The sequence below is a fragment of the Psammomys obesus genome, unplaced genomic scaffold (genome assembly GCF_907164565.1).
Source record: "Psammomys obesus unplaced genomic scaffold, mPsaObe1.curated_primary_1811, whole genome shotgun sequence".
NCBI classification, from domain to species: domain Eukaryota; kingdom Metazoa; phylum Chordata; class Mammalia; order Rodentia; family Muridae; genus Psammomys; species Psammomys obesus.
The window spans coordinates 630,515-650,729 of NW_026591560.1; the positions used below are offsets into that span (position 1 = coordinate 630,515).

A 20,215-nucleotide genomic window follows, 5' to 3' on the forward strand; every position below is an offset into this window, starting at 1 on the left:
TAAACTAGAAGCACCCATCTGCGCGTGGATGGACACATGGACAGATGATAGCCACAGATGGAATGCCAGTTGGATGCCTGGCTCCTCCACATTGCCGCCATTTCCCCTGGGCAGGGAGAGAACAGGGGATACTCTGGCCTCCTTGGAATACAGCTCTTAGCACTAGTCCTGGCTAGTAACTGTTGAGTGTGCCACTCTTCCCCAGGGCCACTAAGGCAGGGTGGGACTGAGGCCATGCTGGCATTTGCTAACAGCTGTGCAGGCAAGGCCCTCTGGGGCTCTGATGAGGGATCTGCTGTCAGACCTCCGGCCCAGGCCTCTGGTCCCCAGAGTGTCTCTGGAACTGGAGCACAATTTGTCGGATTTGTCCTGGCTGTGGGATGGGTTGGCAGAGAGCTGAGAGTGGGATCCAGAGCCTAACTCAGCCGCCGCAGCAATATGGGGTTGGGTGGTTGGGTCTCAGCACATGCTGCTTCCTTGTCTTTGAGGCTGTCTGGCAAACCAACTGGGGGTCCCCCCACTTGCCTGGGTATCTTCCCTGAGTTTCATCCTCCCTCCTTGCTTCTTCTTGCCCAGTTAGGATTCTTTGCTGCAGTGACAGGGAGGGCCTCCCTTCTTGTAGAAATTCACACCCACGTCCTCACTAAGCTGTCTGTGGGATGAGCCTGGTAAGGATGGGGGAGCAGCTGTGGGAACAGGAGGCTCCGCTAGAGAGGGACAGAAGGGGGGATAGACGGAACCCAGTGCTCCATCTGGAAGTGACAGCTCAGGGCCTAGGCAGGTGGCCAGTCCCGTCCCTAACGCACTCCAACCCAATGCCCCAGAGGGCCAGAGTCCAGGTGATACCAGCCAGCTCTGGCTGGCACTCGCCAGGAACAGCTGAGAACCAGAAGGAGTGCTGTGTCAGTCTTGGGGGGGGGTCTATGGTATAGAGTGGGATAGGGTAAACTGAGGACAGAAGTAAGGGGTCCGACTGGTAGCAGACCTGTCCTGCTCCCCCAACAGTTTCCTCCGCTACTAAACAGATCAAAACTCAAGGCCCCAGGCTCTGGCCTGGTTGGTTTCTGCCTGGCAGACACTGGAAGGACACTCCTCCTTACTCAGCAGCCCAACCTAAGACCAGCCTTTGACCTCTGTCCGGTGACCTCATGGACCAGCTGTAACAAGGCCACCCACAAATCGCAAATCTGGAAACGGAGTATTACTCTACCGTATGAGTTCCAGTTGGTTCTGGGTGAGGCTCTGAACCACCTTGAATAATTTGTTGCCTTTTGTGTTGCCAAGGATAGGCCACTGAGACATACCCTTCAGTCTAAGGCTACCCTGGGCCTGTAGCTAGTCTCTGGGTTATAAGGTTAGAAGAAAGGGCAGCTCTGGGGTAAGCTTGACAGGGTGCTAAATTCAGAGGTGGGGACAGAAATCCAAGCAGGCTGTGGGGACAGTAGGAACCTTCGCTCCTGCTTGGAGCAGCTGTACCTCACTTGCCCAGGTAGAATGAAAACTCATGGGAGCAGGTGGCATGGTGCCATGCGTATGCCATTTTCAAGGCATAGAATGCTAGGCTGGTCCTATGCCCCAGAAAGCTCTGGCTGGGAAAGAATCCAGGCAACAAGAAGACATATCCGTGCTCCATAAGCCGAACAAATCGTCTTGGCCCTTTGTGCAGAAGTAGAGGCCGTCTGACTGCACGTGCAGTCGAGACCCAAAGCCCAGGCCTTGTGTCTTTTAGGAGGTCAAGTTCGAAAGAGTGAGCTTCAAGGTCTTCAGGGGTGCCACACTGCCCTTCTGTCCACACAGAAGGAGATTTCCTCCATAAATAGTACATGACAGGGACAGGAGGAGGACAGGGACCATGACTTGTTGAACACGCATTCTGTATAGCTCAGCTAATCCTCATAAATCCTGTGGGCATGTGGGTGCACCCCTCCTTTACAGATGTGGAAACCAGAGCCCCTACGGGAGAATTCACCAATGACGGGGCCAACCCTAAATCACAGCACCTGCCACATCTGGGCTGTGGCTCGGAACTCAGTGCTACCATCAATCGGTCCCCAGCTCCCATCCAGCCACACCCTAGGCTCAGGACTTCTGGGACTTGAGTCCCTCAGCCATCTGTGAGCCACCAAGTACCACACAGTGTAATCTTGTAATACTGGCTGCGTTATGTACAATTGAAAACCCATTACAGTCCTATTTTCCTAATATATGACACCCTATGGCAGCCCCCAGTGACTGCATTTCCCAGACAGACGCTGGAGTGTTGTCCACGCACAAAATTATTATCAGTCCTCTTTCTCGGCTGCTGGGAGAGCCGAGTGGGCATGTGAACAGGGTGGCCTGTTCCTGCTGGCTTCAGAACACCTGTGGCTGCACACCTGGGAGGGAGCTGCGTCAGGTCAAACCTTTCCTGGAGAGTTGCCCCAGACCTCGGGAAGGGGCAGCAGATTCCTCAGCCTGGAGATACAGTGAGGGCACTGGGGAGGGGCAGCGGAGGAGCTGGCAGCTGCTTGGTGTGGCGGGCACAGCCCTGTAATTGGGCAGCCTGTTCCTAGATAAGGCCGGTGACACTGAGTAGCTTCCCGCTCCGTGCCGGCTGCGGCCACTCATTTCCTGCACTCGAAGCCCACGATGCCAATTACCTTGCCTCCTGCTTGCCAGAGGCGGCTTCTGGGGCAGCCAGATCATCCCTCTGTCGTCAGTGGGGCTTGGATCTTCTCTGGAAGGTGGAAGGATTCAGAGAGGACAACTGGGGTGGCAGCTGGACCCACAATAGAGTGGCTCCCAGATTCAGTCTGGCCCAGATAGGTTGGTGTAGCTAAAGTGAGGGTTATGTGTTAGACCTAAGACACTCTGGGAAGACCCCATTTTCTTCCCTGACTCAACTATCCAAAGAGGGGTTTAGCATTTGCTAAATGGGCTGAGGAGCTGGGCTTGTGAACAGACCAATTGAGCCGTGCCCAGCCTGGGCTTTCTAGCACCTCCCTGGCCTGGCCTTCCACAGCCTTGTCCTGTGCTCCTACAAGCACCTCTTTTGCATCAGGGGAAACTGTGGTTCACAGTGCTTACGTAGCTGACACTAAGAGGACAGGAAAGCTTGTGACTGCTCCCCAATTCTGCTATACCAGAGGACAGACTGGGAGAACGGGTGGCCTGGCACCTGAGGGTCATGGGAGATGCTAGTAAATGTGCCAGCTGCCAGTCTCAGTTCCACCAAAGGTGGATGACTGTGTCGCCAACTTGGGAAGTATTGGGTGTGCATCCTGAGAGGGATGTGGTGTAGCTGAGCAGGTGGGCTTTGTGCTATCTGTAGGGGTGGTGGGTGGAGCTGCCCCAGCAGGAGGAGCAAAGGGTTCAAGGTCATCGTCAGCTACATATGGAGTTCAAGGGCAGTGTGAGCTATTTAGACTTTGCTTCAACACCTCTCCCCTCCAAAAGGTAGAATGATTTGAATGCTGGAGCCTGAGTTGGGTACAGAAAGCATCTGGGGTCTGGAGATCCCACTGTGGAGGCCACATAGGGCAAGATGGTCTCACCTGCTCTGTGGAGGTATCTCAGGCCTTTCCACAGGCCAACCCTGAGTTCTCAGGGACCCTCGGCCTCCTCGGACAGACTACTCATGCTTCCCCTAACCCAGCACTGGGAAGTGAACCTGGGGCTTTGTGCAGAGTAGGCAGGTGCTCTATCACTGAGCTACATCCCTGGCCTGAAACTTCCAGCCTTGGGCAACAGGTAGCAATCGAGACTGTGACCATGAGGAAATCGCCACAGAGAGGGCCAGGTCATCAGCCTCACTCCGCTCAGTCAAGCTCACATCACATCCTACAAGCCTGGTCTTGTTTGTTTTGGACACAAGACCTATGTAGCCCAGGTTGGCCTCAAACTTGCCACAGAGCCAAGGCTCGTCTTGAACTCCTGATCCTCAGCCTTCCAGCTACACGGATTATGGCCCCGAATCGCTGTTCCCTGTTAATGGTGTTCTGGGGATCGAGCTCAAGGGTCTTGGGCATGCCTGGCAAGCACTACCAGCTGAGATACATTTCCAGCCTGTCCCCTCAAATCTGGATCTATTCCAGCTCTAAAGGGTCTCAGATACTCATTTTGAGGACCTCAGGGGGTCTTGACGGAGAAGCTCCCTTCCAGGTGCAAACTGGTTGCGGCTGACACAACAGGGAAGGGATCTTGATGCCAAGGGGTGCAGTTGGCTGTGTGGGACAGTGGGCAGAGCTACAGGGGAAGATGTGTCTAGGGTGCCCTGGGCACTGCACACAGGAAAGGACAGTGCAGGAGGCTGGGGGCTCCCTCCCACATGACAGGGGTGAGGTGGGGGTAGAGCGGAAACAGCTCCCTAAGGGGCAACTAACAGACCAATTAAGCTGCCAATAAAAAATTTAATCAAGTAATAATGCACCTTACTTTGTTTAATTAGTGTTCTGTCAAGTGAATGAATATTTAAGGCTTGGGTGGTGGTGCCAGCATCTGCCCAGCGGGCAAAGGCTGGGCCCACATTTCAATCAACCTGTCAGCTCCCCACGCGGGCACTGATCGCTGCCACCACGGTCCAGGGCCCCAGAACACAGTAGGTGCTTGTTCTGCGTGCACCCACTTGAAGAAGCAGGACTGGTCCTGTCCTTGTCTGTGCCTCAATGAAGTTATCTGTAAAATGGGAGGAAGGACTTAAGCCCACTGCATGTTCTTCCTTTCTTAGACATCAGAGTAGCTGGGTGTGGTGGTTCATGTCTGTAACCTTTGTAACCCCCAAGACTTGTAAGGGTGGGGGCAGGAGGAGTAAAGGGTTCAAGGTTATCTTCAGCTACAAACGGAGTTCAAGGGCAGATTTGAATTCTAGAGCCTGAGTTGGGTATAGAAAGCCTTTGGGCCTGGGGACCCCACTGTGCTGCTTTACTTCGTAACTCCGCATCCTCCCAGAGTACCTGGCGCCTCACAGATAATGCCGTGTGTGCCTGAGAGCACACCCAGGGTTTCCTGAGTGCCGGAAACTGCCTTCTCCAGCCTGAGGACCTGGGACAAGGGCTGTCTGCGCTTACATTTAGTTCGTTCGTTTTCTATTTGTTCGTTCATTCGTTCACTCTCTCATTCAACAACTTGGAAGTGATGCTTTGTGTTTTTCCCGAAAAATGCAACTCCTATGCTACGTCCCAGGTTCAACCTCGGAGGTCCAACAGCCCCCAAGTCTCCCCCTGTTCTTCCAGGCAGGGCGTGGCCGCCACCGCCCTAGAACTCGTTTGCATATTCATGACCTTGACAAGCATGCGCACTGCAGCGTAGGCTCAAGGACGGCCCGCCCCATCGCAGGACAGCGGCATCTCCCCTTGCCGACCCTGGCATCCTCCACCAGCCGCCGCCTCCCTTTGCTTCAAGGAAGGGCCTGGTGTCCCCCCTACACACAACCACCTGAGAGCCTCGCGCTGGAAGGACTTTGGTAATTATTTGTTTCAGTTGAGCTGTTTTCAGTCTAGGCTAGGCTGAGTCTTGTAATGAGTATGGATTTGCCAGTAAATAAGTCCCCTGCTTCTAACCCCTGTAATAAATGCATTTGGAGTAATCTGGCGATCACGCGGTGTAATTGCTGGCTGTCAGGGCAGATGGATGCTCCCGCGCTGACTTTACCGCTGTCTGCCCTTCCTTCACGCCGCGCATCCGCTGGGTCCCCAGCCCCTAGCCTCTAGGTGAGGGGCATTTGCTTGGGGACAGGAGTGGGCCTGGCCTGCTTGCCTCTCACAGGTCCTTCCTGCACCATGTAGGCTTTCCAGGTCACTCACCTGTGACCCACAATGCCCTCAGCCTCTCTGTAAGGCATCACCAAAGCCTGATCTAAAAGGCAGGGGGATGTGGCCGAGTTGGTAGGACACTTACTTGCTCACCATGCCCAAAGCCCTGGGTTCTATTTCCAGCACTACTTACACGTGGCATGAGCTGCATTCCTGCAATCCCAGCACTAGAGAAATGGAGGCAAGAAGGTCAGAGGTTCAGCGTCCCCCTCAGGCTACATCTACTGAGTTCAGTGCCAGCTCGAGATACAGTGATATCCTGTTGAGAAACAAAAACAAACCAAGCAGGGCCCTGGGCACTGCCTCTGTTTGCTAGACTAGATTATTTGTAGCTGGCACTCCAAAAGCTGCATTTTACTTTTAAATGACAATTATTTGTATTTGTGTGAGTATGTTCACCACTTCGTGTAGAGGGCAGGGGACTCTTTATTCAGTAGTTCATCCTCCCCTTCCACCCTGTGTGTCCCCCTGGTTGTTGAACTCAGGTCATCAGGCATTCACAGCAAGCACCTTTACCCACTGAGCCATCCCAGAATCTGCATGTTAAAACACGGCCCCCTCCATCCATGTATGAGGGTACAGACCTATGATCCCAGTACTCCAGAGCAGCAGGATGGGGGCAAGTTTGAGGCTAGCCTGATCTACATAGTGAATTCCGGACCAGCTAGGGCTGCCGAGAGAAACCTTGTCTCACAAACACCGGCCAATCAAGGTAACCGACCCTACCCCCATGTCTCCAGGGGACTTCTGGAAGCAACAAGGTTCAGAGGAATAAATCAGATGCTTGTGGGTTCGGTGTGTGCACTACCCACCCCGGCTTTCTCTCTCTTATATGTTGGCCACTTTCCCAAACAAATCTGGCTCTGTTCATTCCTTTGAGATACTCTCCAGTTCCCTGCCTGGTATGCTTTTATACACCCCCACCCTTTCAGGGAGACGGACACTTGGCTGTATGCCCGTGCCTCCTGCACTGTGATGCTCTCCTGGACTTCACTAAGCAGAGGTTCCTACAGCTGGACATCATAGCTGCCTTCCTTCACTCCTTGAAATAGCTCCCGAACCTTGCCTAGTGCCTAGCACACAGTAGTTGCTTAGTAAACACAAGGTGCATGAATTAGCAGGTGAGTGATAAGGGATCCAGGGATGGACTAGCTGGGGCTTGTTTTGTTCCAAGGTCCTCCCGTGTTTAGGATTTTATATTTATCCACACCCTGGGATTAACTGGGCAGTCTGGCTGGGAGGGCGGGGAATATAGAGCAAGCACTGCTTCTCATGGGACCCACAGGTCTTAGCAGACCAGGCCCAGCCTGCCCCTGCCCTGTGTCACCCACACTGGGAAGATGCACAGAACAGCAGGGTGCAGGGACTGTCCAGGGTGCTGCAGAGAGAACCACAGAGGGGACAGGCACTGTGTTTCAGCTGTGAGGTTCAGTGAAGTCAGTTGAGGCAGAGTCCAGCTGGTAGAAGCTTATCTCCATAGAATCTTCAAGGAGCAACAGCAGAAAGGCCACCACAGCTCTGTGTGCCCTTGGGCTGGTCACTTAGCCTCTCTGGGCCTCACTTTCCTCAGCTGAACCACTGGGGAGTAGTGTAAGTGTGTTCGTCCTGGGACTGACACTGGCTTGTGAGTTAACAGGTGAAAACACCAGGAGAACGGGCAGGGCAAGTTCCACGCACCTGGGCCCCCTCCAAACGGTGGAGACTGAGCCTGCACATCGTTGGGAAGCCCCAGTGCACAGGAGGCGACTGGGGCGGGGGTCTTCTGGGTGAATGACCTTGTGCTTTTCTTGAAGGGTAAACAAGAGTTTTCCGGGGAGTCCAGGCCAGTCTTGGGGTTCAAGAGGCTTTACCCCTGAGCTGTCCTCCCTCGTCTCTATTCTCTGAAACTGCAATGGGGAAGGCAGTGAGTGATGGGAGAGTGCTGGAGGATGGCAAGTCAGGACAGAGGAGTAGGGGTGGTAGGACACAGCAGCAGCAGCAGCAGCGTGGGCAGCAATGGCTGATCCTCGCCCGGCTGTCAGCCAGCAATCATGTTAAATAAAGGCCCCAAATTAGACAGGCGAGCATGAGCACCTTCGGTCTAACAATGCAATTAGCACAGACAATGCCTCCCGCTTCCTCCCAGGCCCCCAGCCAGTGTGGCTTCCCAGGGTGAGGGCGGGGGCTGCAGGCCCTCCCCAGTGAGCTGGGAGCTGCAGAGAGGTTTGAAAGGAACCGGTGAAAGACTAAAAGGTGACAATGAGCGCCGTGGAACGGAATGCCAGCTCCTGGTTGTCAGGCATCTGAGGGAGAGAACTCATCTAGATCTTTCTAGAATGCCCTTTGGAAGGGCAGCACCCACGCAAACCCCCAGAGGCCTTGGTCGCCGTCTCTGTCGCTCTCTCCATATTTTCTCTTCTAAGCATAGATGCAGGCTGAGTTTACATGAATAAAACATCAGTGAAGGGGGGTGAAACCCCAAACTACACAGCCCAGGGTTAGGGACAGGAAGCAGTGGAGCCAGACCGCAGTCTCTGTGGACAGCCCTGATTGTGTTAGAGGTGGGGGCCTCCTCAAGGGAGATCCTACCAGTTAGAATGGGTCCTGGATGGACAGCAGGGTCAGGACTGGGCCTGACCCCAGCCTCTGGATCCTGGGGCAGGCATTCTGTTTTATTCCCTTGGCTCAATAGCCAGAGGCCGTGGGCCTGCCTTGGGTGGGCCTTCAGGGTGCTTCATGTGTGTATGACAGCCCCTCTCCTGAGACCCGGCTGCCAGCTGCCAAGGCTTGGCTTCTCTTCTCCAGCCTTGTTAAAACCCAGAATGCATCCTTTTAAGATCAGAGTGAGATGCAAAGCGCTGGGCCTCTGGCAAGGTAGGGCCTTTCTCTGCCTTCTCTGCTGCCCTCCCCAGCTGCCCCAGCCAGGCTTTGGCAAAGGCTGCCAGAGGGTGGCTCCTAGTGGCTAACACCTCAGGCACTCAGAGGCCAAAGGCTAGGTCCATAAGGATCGGGTTTATTTGTTCAAGCTTTCATTTCATGAGTACTTCCAGAACCCACCCATGATGCATGTACCTGGTCCCCCTGGAGCAGAGTCTAAGGCAGAAGACAGGGTAGATTGGGCTTAGGATTCAAGCAGCTCTGAGAGCTAGGGGGATGGAGTGTGGCTGCACTGTTATTGAGGGTGCAGGGCAGGCCTGTCCCGGCGCTGGCAGCAGGCTGGGCTTTGTTCGCAAGGCACCGGCTCTGGAAGGGTTTGCCCGTTTTTGTTTGAACTGAGATTAGAACACAGAGCCTTGTAAATGCTTGGTGTAGGATGTACTCTGGAGTACCTGATACCCCACTTTGGAGCTAGGTCTTTTACCGGGGCAGTTTTGTCACTTCCGGATTCCCTCCTCTCCAAAGTAAGAGTACTTGGCTGATGTCCCAAAGAACTTCCCGGGGGAGGTGACCTTTGTATGGGTCTGGGTGCAGGCATAGGAGCTTGCCAAAGGGAGAGAAAGATGAATTTAGAGAGTCACTCTGGAGCTGTATGTAGCTCAGTGGCAGAGTGCTTGTCTGGCACAAGCGAGGCCCTGCTTTCAATCCCCGTTCTGTACACAGAAGGAAAAAGAAAAGAAGCGCACAGCAGTGCACACCTTTAGTCCCAGCACTTTGGAGGCAGAGACAGGTGGCACTCTCTTAGTTCAGGCTAGCCTGGTTCCAGCCAGCCCGAGATCCACTGTGAGACCCTGTCTCAAAACAAAACAACCACAAAACCTCAAGATAATCAATGATGCTTAGGAGATACTTTGCCACCCCACATTGTGAGGTGCTCTGGGCACCAGACTGAACCTAATGTGAAACTCATGAGAAACATGTCACTGAGGAGTGACTTGAAACACAGACTATCAAGCATATGGTCCAAGGCCCAGAACTGGGAGCTAGAGCCAGGTTTCTGCCCCTGATGCCTCTTCTATAATTACAGCCCGATACTGCCCTGGCACTGTCTCCCATGCACTGCAGAGCCCCCGCACCCTGGCCCTCTCCCTTACTGGTGGTCCTCATGAGACTTGCATGGAGTGTCAAATGACCCCCCCCCCCCATGACCTGGCCTCCCAGGGTTGGGCGGTTTCCTGAGGAATGAAAGGCTTGAAGGACAGGTAAACCAAGATGTGACATAATGAGGTGTCCCCAAGTGCGTGGTGGGTAGGAGGCCAGCTCAGCTACTGGGAGACACAGATGGGTGCAGAGTGGTGGGGAGAGAGGCCCTGTGAGCACCCCAGGAGAGGACGAGGTCCTCATTAACAGCACTCAGCCCTCCCCACTGCCTGGCTCTCCCAGAGGATGCGGAGAGGGAATCCATTATCGCACAAAATAGCAGCTGCGGACGTGAAAATGAAATATAGATTCAATACCTGCGCCTTTCGACTCACAAACCGTGCCCCCAACACAGGTGACAGCCGGCATAGAAGCCAGCTCAGATCACAGGAGGGAGGGGACAAGCCAGGGAATGGGGGACAGGCCCCACTCCCCACCAAGTCCTCCCAGCAGTTTTCTCTGTGGCCTGGGACCTAAAACAGAGACCAGGGTGCAGGTTCAGTTGCCCTATCAGCTTCCAGGGGGATGATGGCCACAGGCTTCCCAAGCCCCTCCTCACTGACCCCAACACACACCTGCTGGGTCTCTGCAGCAGGTGGCCTGAGGCCTGAGCCAACAGAGGAAGGTGTGGTCTCAGCCTGCAGAGATCTCACAGTTGTTCCTGAGATGCCTGGCTGGCTGCAGCCGCAGTCTGTGACCTGGGCTTGTCCCCCGGAGCAGTGTGTCTCACAGACGGGTGGATGGCTATGCCAACACCACATCCCTCCCAAGGGCCCCCAGGGCCATTGAGCAGCCCAGCAACCGCTTCCTGCTTTCCTGCGCGTGTGCTTTTAGTCAGAGGTTTGCACAACTTTTACGAGTGGGCTGGCGGTGAACTCATCCCGTTACAATGCACTCAGGGACCCTGACGACTAATTTAATTTAAAACAGCCTTGCAATAAAAGCTCAGGACGGGAAAACCGCCCGAGTCTTGGGGGTTATTTAACAAATTGCCTCACAGATAAATACACTAAAATGATTCTCAAACTGGAGTCTTACGAAGTTGAAGTAAAATTAAGAAAGTGGAATCAAAATGTAAATTAATGGCATTGAGATGCGTTTGAACTGGCAGGCATCACACAGGGGAATGTTGGCAGTGCTTCTTCTGCCTTCTACCTTCTGTTCAGGTGCCTTGATGCCACCAGGCTGTGCCAGAGACCCCTTCCATTCAGGCAGCCGGAAGCTAGAGGATGTGGCTGCTCAGCCACAACTAGCATTGACCTGTCCCATCCTTTGACTTACTGTCCCCAGGCAGGCCTGGAAGTTGTAAAGTAGGGAGGCCTAGAGCACCCCCCTTTCTGTGGGTACAAACCATGGAGGGGAGTGGGCCCAATGAAAGTTGGAACAGCTGTACAGCTGTACGCCTGAGGCCCTGGGATGACCAGTTCCTGAAGAGTGAATCACGCGTCCCCATACAGCTGCCAGCCGTAGCACTCCCAATCTGACTGACAGGCAAAGTGAGGCCAGGGAAGCCCAGCATCCCTCATTGAACTCCATGCTTCTGCATTCCCTGGGCTCGCCATCCCTGTCTCTTCTAGCTGCAGGCAGCCAGCCCAGATGCCTAGACAGTGAGCTCAGACCTGTTGTTCCTCTTCCTACCCATCACAGGCCCAGGCCTCCAGCAGCACTTCTGCCTTGGTCAGGACAGCCTTGGAGGTTCTCTGAAGTGATGGGCATCTGTGTTTGCACACACCCGTACCCAGTTAGAGTAGCCCCAGGTGCAGACAGACAGCCCGACAGACAGCCCTGGGGAAGATTAGGAAGATTACCTGATGATGCTGTCTGGTCTGACAGGGTCCTGTGCTAATCTCGGGGTGGGAGGAGGGGGGAGGAGAAAGAAGAGAGGGAGTCCTTAGGGAGCTTCGTGGGGGGGGGCGTGGGGGCAGGAGATAGAAGCCTAGAACTGTAGGTGGGTGTGGTGACAACCCCTCCCCTGGCCTGGGGTGGGAAGCAGGAGCAGGAAAGCAGTGGAGAAAGGGCTAGGGTGCATGTGGCAGCTGATGGACATTTTCACCTGGAGCCACAATCCCATGTGACACCCGAGACATCTCCCATCCTGGAGGGGAAGGTGCTGCTAGGCCTGGCTGTGCACAGAGCTGTCAGCTGTCAGCACCTGGGGTGTTGGGAGGGGAGCTTCTGGGAGAGGAGATGGGCCCTAAGGCTCTTCTCCAGGCTCTACCTGACGAAGTAGGTGGCTCAAGACAGGTATTAGAGGCACAGTCATACCACTCCTACAGACTGGAATCAGGGCCAGAGTCTTGGTGCCTCCTCCTGAGTCCTTGCTAACCCTAGGGTAGGGAAGGGGGAAGCTCAGAGAATCCCAGCTTGGGGGTGGGAGCCAGTTCACCCTTGCAACTGCCTGAACCTGGACACAGGGAGGCTGTTACTTGCGACTCTCCTAAAGGATACACACTCAGCTCTGTATGGTTACACTCAGGCCTGGTTTGGGCAGTGGAGTCACTAATGTTTCACCCGGGAATCTCTAGCTGCTGGCTCTGCCGATGCAACAGGCACCTTATTGACAGCCATTAAGTCTTTAGCAAACGGTTGAGGGGGAAAATAATCTTGAAGAGAATTTATTTACCTTGGGAGTCTAGCCCAAATCCAGCTTTGAAGGCTCCCCACAGCCCCTCCCCCAGCCCTTCCATGTCCCTCTACAGGTTTGCAGAGCAGGGAACAGGAGGGCATGGTGAAGGGAAGCACGGGGCTTTGTCCCCACATCCTCTCACTCCCCACGGTGACTTGATGCCCTTGCCATGGATGCAGAAATTGGGACTGGGACTCGAAAAGCTTTTATGTGGCAGAAATGGGAGGCGTGACACCCCTTTTGCATCCAGTGCGGATTTCTGAGATGCCAAACAAAGCCATGCTGTCTTCCAACCCGAATAAGCCAAGCAGGCCAGGCTTGGGGAGAGCAGAGCCTGAGTGGGGGTGACCCCGGGACTCCTGCTGTGCCTTCCTCCCCTGTCAAAACCACTCATCCCTCAGAGCTGCTTGCAGAAAGGCCTCCACCAAGGCTCCTATGGGACCCCAGCAGAACTGGCAGCAGCCTTCCCAGCTTCAGCACTCCCTGGGAACCCACATTCTTTTCCACCCCGTGCAAGGTTGTGTGGGGTGCGTGGTTCCTACTTCCAGCCTGTGGCCCCAGGAACCCTCTGAACCAGGAGGGTTCAGAGCCACCGGCTTTTCGGCTTATTTTCTCTCTTTGCAAAATGGAGCAGGCAATGCCTCCCCATCAGGGGCTCTGCGGGAGGCGTGCGCGGGAAGTGTTAGGAAAACTATAAAATGCCAAACAAACAGGAGGCTGGCAGAGCTTTTCCTCCCGCCCGGTAGGCAGGCTGGGGACTGGAAAGCCTCCTGAGAGCCAGCACAAGGGCAGGTCAGGTGGGATCCAGCCCCGCCTGCTAGGCCAAGAGGAGCAGAAAAGGCAGGAGGGAGGAGTGTGCTGGGGCAGTGGAGACATCCCAGCTGATCCCAGCAGATTTAACAGGACTTTGAAAAATAAAAAAGGTAAAACAGTCAAACCACTGCCCGCTCCTCCTGCTGCAATAAAAATGGATTTATTTGTTCGTGGAATGAAATTTAATAACTTTGGGGGGAGATGAGGCGTGAACAATAATAGTTTTTTTTTCCCTCTTTCTCATTTTGGAGGGGAGAGGGGAGGAAGAGGAGGAGGTGGGGACCCTCTTTGGGGCAGTTGGGGAAGGGGGTGTGTGTGACTGGGCCCACTAGAGATTGGCTAAGTAGACAAGGAGGGGCTGGCTCAGCTCCACGCTCCAAAGACCTCCGAGGTTCATAGAGGGGCCTCGTGCATCTCTTGTTTCCCTGTGCACCCGGCTGTGGCTGTGCGCCAGGCCTCTGCCTCCCCCTCCCCCCACCCCCCACTGGGCCCTCCTCCTGCTGTGCCTTCCTCCCCTGTCAAAATTCCTCTCATCCCTCAGAACTGCTTGCAGAAAGGCCTCCACCAAGGCTCCCATGGGGCCCCAAGCAGACCCTGGCAGCAGCCTTCCCAGCTTCAGCACTCCCCGAGGCTTCTCTGGGAACCCACATTCTTTTTCACCCTGTGCGAGGCTGTGTGGAGTGCCTGGCTGCTAGTCCCAGCCTGTGGCCCCAGCCCAGAGCAGTTCCCTGGTAATGTTTGTTGAGTGAATGAATGAGTGCAAGTCAGAGACTCGGTGTCTGTCAACTTCCCCCCAACCGGGGGCCTGGCTGGCCAGAAGCCAAGAGGAGTGTCCCCTTGGCTGTCTCCCTAAGTGGCCACTGCTCTAAAAAGAGCTGGTAGCAGATGTGGAGGGCTGAAGACAGGGTAGGGGGCCTCAGTGCTCCACCCCAGGAAACTGCTGCTCTTCTATGAAATGTGCCACTCCACTTCTTTTGGGCTTTGCTTTCCACAAAGTAGGTCCCAAAAGGCTCCCACCCTGGTGGCTATGGGGGTTCTCTGTCAAGAAGGAGGCCCCAGAGGCTGATGGGACCAGCAATTGCAACACCCCATCCTCTGTCGGATTGTGGAACCCAAGAACTGGACCGTGAAGGGGCTGTGAACTGAGAGTCACACAGGTCAGGCTGTGGGCAGGGACTGGCAGTGCCAAGAGGTTGCAGGGCTCCCCTAGTTTTTGTATTATGACCGTTCGAGGTCCCAGCTCCCTGGCCTGGAGAGGTCTCAGCTGTGGCGGGGACAGGCAGCCAGCTTCGGAGCTGCCTGGCAGGTCGATAGCAAAACAAACGCACTATTGACTGCGCCCGCTCACTAAATCCTCCGGGCAGACAAGCTGATGTGAGCCCAAACAGAATGGACTCAGAACTCAAAACGCCCCTCCCTACTCCACCCCCAGATCCAGGGGAGGGGTGAGCGGAGCTGCAGCTGGGCCTAGAGCACAACGCACTCTGGCCCTGTGCACAGGCTAGGAGTCAGGCTGGGGAACAGTAGTATCAAGGGCCCTGGGAGAGGCCAGGAGATGCCCTGGAAGCCAGAAGGCAGGAATCCCTGTAACTAAAATTAGGTCCAGCCGATCTGTTTCTTTTCTTTCTTTTCTTTTCTTTTCTTTTTTTTTTTTAAATAATAATTACATAACATTTGCTAAATAGCAAAGAATACGTGTGCCAGCTCGTGGTTATGAAGCATAGTAATGAACCAAATGCCTATGACCCCTGTATGCAAATGAAGCTAGTGTAGGTCGTTGGTCTCCAGTGCTCTGGGGCAGAGATAATGAGGCGCCCTGCACCTGGTGCCCTGGATACACAGTCAGCCTCAGCTTAGATCTGCAAAGTGCCAGGGCACATTAACTAGGAATGCTCTCAGAATTGGGGAGTGTCTGTTTTGGTCTGGGCTGTGGCTTCTTCCTATGTATGACTCAGGGTTTGGGGACCTGTTAACCCTGATACTTCCTTGCACGTCCGTGTATCTGATGATAGTGTCATTTTCTAGGAAAGGGGGTTGGGGTCTCAGTGACGTTTTCCAAAGCAGACAACTCTGGTCTGCTCCAACTGCCAGTTCTGTGGCTAAGGAAAGGGCCAAGACTTAGTCTGAGGCAGATCCACATGTCCAGACCCAAATCCCAGCTCTCTGAGGGCCAGTGGGCCAGCACAGGTCACCAGTTGCCTGTCTCAGTTTTCTGCACATTCAACCATCCACTGATTAAGAAATACTTCTTAGGCTCCTGCTGTGTGCTGTGGGGACCAAGGTGTGTGTGACCCGGAGGCTGTAGTCCATCCTCCCTCCTGTGGCCCTCTGCGCTTAGGCTCATTCTGCTCCCTGAGGCATCCCAGGCTGGACTTGAGGCCTCAGAGATATGCCTATGGGCCCTGCTCGCCGTGCCTGCCTTCTCTTCTGGCTACAAAAGTCGCACTTTGGCATACTTAAGATGGGCAGAATGAAACTGGAGGGTTTTGGAAGGATTCACTGAGGTCGGATGTGGCACTTATTAATTAACTTATTAATTCACAATTAGCGCCAGCCGCCTGCTGAGTTGGGGCTGCCCATGCTGGCCCAGGTACAGGTATGAGAGGCGAGGGCCAGAGACAGGCGCTGGGGCTGCACAGCTGTGCCGGCTGCCAGCCTGGGCGGTCTGGCGCATCAGATGGTGTGCGAGTGTGTGTGTGTGTGTGGGGGGGGGATTTCTCATCTCCTAAATATGCTCCTGGGAGAGCAAAAGCTGGGCCTCAGTAGAGTATACACTGCAGTTTCCAAGGAGGTAACACCTAGGCCCATTCAGTTCTGTCTCTGGGAGGGGCTCAACCCCATGCTCCACAGTCCCAGAAACTCAGTAACCCAGCATCATGCGGCTCTCTGTAGCCCTCTCCAGCATCAACAACACCCAGACCTATTCAAGCCCTCCAGGCCCAGACTCTGAAGCCTCCAGACGCCTGCAGGTCCCAGAGCTCCCAGTCCCCTGCAGCCTCAGATTGCACATCTTACATGCCCTGTAGCTTCTAGTCCCACTGTAGCCCCTCAGACACCTCCTTTCTCATAGCCTCCAGACACTGCAGCTCCTAGACCCCTACGGCCTCCAAAGCCAAAGCCCTTGCAGCTCAGAGCCATAACAATCCCAAGAGCCCTGCCAGGACCCCCATCTGATATGGCTACCTCTGAGCTGGGTGATGATGGAGAACGGACTGACTATGGAGATGGGGGGCCAAGGAATACTGGGGCTCTGCCCCACCACAGGGTTGCCTTGAAGGCACGGCACAAGCAAGAAGATCCTAACCCCCCGCATGAGGAGGGGGTTCCATCATATTTTAGATGAGGAGAGGAGTTCAGAGAGGTTAAGTTTCTGGCCCACAGTCACACAGTAAAGTAAGGGATGGAGACGCAATCCTTATTTCACCCCTGCCCTTCACTCCCTTTTGCAGCCCTCCATTATAGACCCTAGTCCATTGCCCTGCCTCTCAGAGACCCTTCCTCTCATGGGCAAGATCCCATTAAAGCTGTCCTGTGAGTCCAAACTGCTGTCCCAGAGGCCCCTGTGCCTTGGCTCCGTGCTTCACTCTGAACCAGCAGGTCTTGATGGAGTCACCTGCAGCTCCAAGGCAATGGCTGGCCGTACTCTGGGTTCTATACCCTCTTTCCAAGTGGGACCCTCCCCTGCAGTTGGCCAGAAAGATGCCACCTAGGGCAGGAGGGCCCCTTCCCGTCAGATCAGCCTGGCTACTGACCACCGCGACCTCGGGGCTAGAAAGAACAACTGGGGACCCAGAGATGAAGGAGGGTGTAGGCCCAGGGATCCTTTGGCCTCCTTTGGCTGTGGGGCAAGCTTGGGTGCCACTGTGACTACAGGGAGCACCTCACCCTCTCTGGGCATTGTTTTTCCATTGGGGAAACCAGGAGCTGGAGCTAACAGCACAGGACAGCTCATAGGGGTTCAAGGCCATGATCAACACATGCCAGCCCCGTTATCCCAAGGAATCCTGGGTCATGTCTGGATGCTGCCCCGCCCTCCCCCTAGAGATGCCCCTCCCCCATATGTCCCCTTGTGAGGGACGGTTCCCTGTCTTCTTTTAGTTGCTGAGGTGCCCTCAAGACCCCTCCTTGGGTCTAAGCCACTCCATGGGCACCATCACAGCTTGGTGTTTGACAGGCACCATCAGCTTTCTTGTTCCTGTTTTACAACAGCGATCCCCCCACCCCCTGCAGGGTGCTCAGAGAGACCAAGTAACTAATCCAGAGCTGCTTAGCTTCTAGGCCGCAGAGGCCCAGAAGGCCGAGATGAAGTCAGGGCGGTAGGCAGGCGGGAGGGTTGCTTGGCTTCTGCCTCCTCCACTCTGTTTTCAGGTTCTTGGCCCACTGCACCAGACACTAGACAACTTCCATGGTTGTGGCGACATACGGGGAAGACCCTGGCTGAGACCCAGGCAGGAAGACCGGAGGGGAGCAATGCCCCCTTCCACCGCTCCCGCCCCCGGCCCGTTCCCACAGTGGGTGGGTAACCAGAAGAACCTCCCGGCACTGCTGCCCCACCCTAGGGACAGACTCCTCCCCACTGTCCCACAGCATCCTGTCCTTGAAGCCTCCTGCTTCGACCTTCCACAACCTCAGGCAAGAACCTGGGACCTTCCCCAGGGCCCCCATTGAGGTGCCTCGGGACCCTTCTCTCCAGAGGTGGAAGAGGGGCTCACTGCACTCTGACTTGGGGTGTGACACCTCCAAGGCATGGCAGGTCTAGCAGTTCACCTTACCCAGGGCATCCATCTCCCTCATCACTTCCAGCACCCGGAGCCACACTCAGCACACTGCAGGCTGGCCACAGCCCCTGCTGAATGGGCGAAGCAGGCTCTGAGGGTCTGCAGGCAGCTTTAATTCACTGCTCCAACAGCTCGGCCGGTCTGCTCATGTACTCCTCATAACATTCCCTGGGGACACTTACTCTCCCATTTTCCAGAGGGGAAAGCTGAGGCTCAGAGAGGAGGGCAAGGCATACACGTCCTCCCAGCCCAGAAAAAAGTTGGCCCCCCTGCACTTAGAAGCAGGACGCCTGACCCAGGCAAAGCCTGGGCTGCTGGTGGGTGGTTTGTGGTATAAAAAAGGAGGGAATGGCAGCCGTGGGGAGGGCGGGGGCACAGCCAGGCTGCACGAACACCCCTACAGCGCCTGGATCCTGTTTGACAGTGGGGGGGAGAGAGGCTTGCTCCAAGGAGGCAGAGTAAATGGAGCACCAGACACCCAAACAACGGAATCTCAGAGGAGAACATTCTTTCCTGTGGTGGAAGTTTACCTTATACAGGCGTGGGACAGACTTTTGCTAACAAGTGTTTGCCGTTTGTGTGGAATACACATGTAAACACATTCCTATATTTTCTCTGTTGATTCTACAAGGAAGAAGTTTACAAGGTACCCAGGAAGTATGAATCCGCTTGTGACAAGGCTGACAGTGTACTGTTTACCTGGAGAAACTGAGGCTCAGAGCAGCTAGGCACTGGCAGGGCAGAGGTCAGGCCTGGCTCTGCATACCCATACAGCTGCTATGTGTGCTGCCCAAGGCGCAGGCCTGGCAACACCCACCCCCAGCCTCGGTCCCAGTCTGCAGTGAGCTGCCCTGTCTACCCTGCGGTCCTCACTCACCACCCGCTTGAGGCTGACTTTCTCACGGGGAGTGAATTTTCACAGCTGGGTTATCACCTCCTAAAAATAGGGCTGAGTGATGGATGGGAGCTGTCGCCAACTCTGCAGTCACGTGCAGCGGGTGGGAAGCAGGGGTGGGTGGGTGGCATGGTGGGGGACCCAGAGTCCCAGTGCCCATAAAGTGGGGTGACACTCAGACTTGTGGGGCCTGAACCATGCACTGGGTATAAGAGGCTGGGCTGTCCCACGGTGGGAGCCACCAGCCACATGGCTGGCAACTCATATGTCACCAGGTGTCTGGGCAGGCGGTAGGATGTGTCTGAACCTGGACAGGGCCCAGGTGTGGTCAGGGTCAGAAGCCATGCCTTATGGAGGGTTGTCTAAGACCAGAACTGCTATGGTGCTCCTCAGCTGGGCCCTGTTCTCAGAACGCCTCATGCCCCCTTTCTTTTCTGAGACAGGGTCTCACGTAGCCCAGGTTGGCTTCAAAAGCACATATAGCCAAGGATGACTCTGAACTTCTGATCCTCTTGCCTGCACCTCCTGAGTCCTGAGATTGTGTGACACCATCTTCCCTCATTATGCGGTTCTGGGGCTCGAACCCAGGGCCTTGTTCATGCCAGGCAGGCACTCTACCAACTGAGCCACACTGAGGATCCAGGCACTTAGATGCCAAGACCCAGCACTTCAGGCTGAGGGTAAGGAGTGTTATTTACATGGGTGGACTCTCAGTACAGACATCTGTTCACCAAGACCAACAGACTGATGGGCACACTCACAAAGGGACGGAGGCCCACACACCCGCTGCCACAGATCCTTTCGCCTTAGTCCCTGGATGTGCTTTCAATAGCCAAGCTTAGGTTTCTGGGGTCACCTAGCAATGTGACAGCCCAGGGAACACCCACAAATACAAAACCTGGCTGGGCTCCTGGCTGCTGTGGCCACGGGCAGTCCTCCTTAGCCATGTTCCAAGAAAAGTGACAACAGAGTCTATGTTTGGACTCCTGGGGACTATGGCCTGCTGCTACAGGAACCTCAGTGGTGCCCCTCTCCCAGACCTCCCCAGCTGGGTCCTCCCTGTGTCTCAGGCCTGCTGTCAGGCACAGGGAAGCGCCATGTGTGTGGCAGGCCCCTTCCACAACCCTGCCAGCAGTGGTGGCTGTGGCCACAGAGTGTCTCTGCTTCCTGCCCTCTGGCCCTGTTAGCAGAGAGCCCCCTGCCCGCAGCCCTGCGTGGCCTCGCCTGGTGGCTGCGCTCAGAGGAGAGGCAGCTGCAG

The 20,215-nt window shown here is 55.2% G+C and overlaps 2 protein-coding genes across 4 annotated transcripts in view; one reads left to right on the forward strand and one right to left on the reverse strand.

Moving 5' to 3' along the window:
* The window catches only part of Macrod1 (mono-ADP ribosylhydrolase 1), a 140,211-nt gene that overhangs the window by 48,281 nt on the left and 71,715 nt on the right, over window positions 1-20,215 (reverse strand). The window lies entirely within an intron of this gene.
* Window positions 1-20,215, forward strand: part of Flrt1 (fibronectin leucine rich transmembrane protein 1) — a 77,694-nt gene that overhangs the window by 17,236 nt on the left and 40,243 nt on the right. The window lies entirely within an intron of this gene.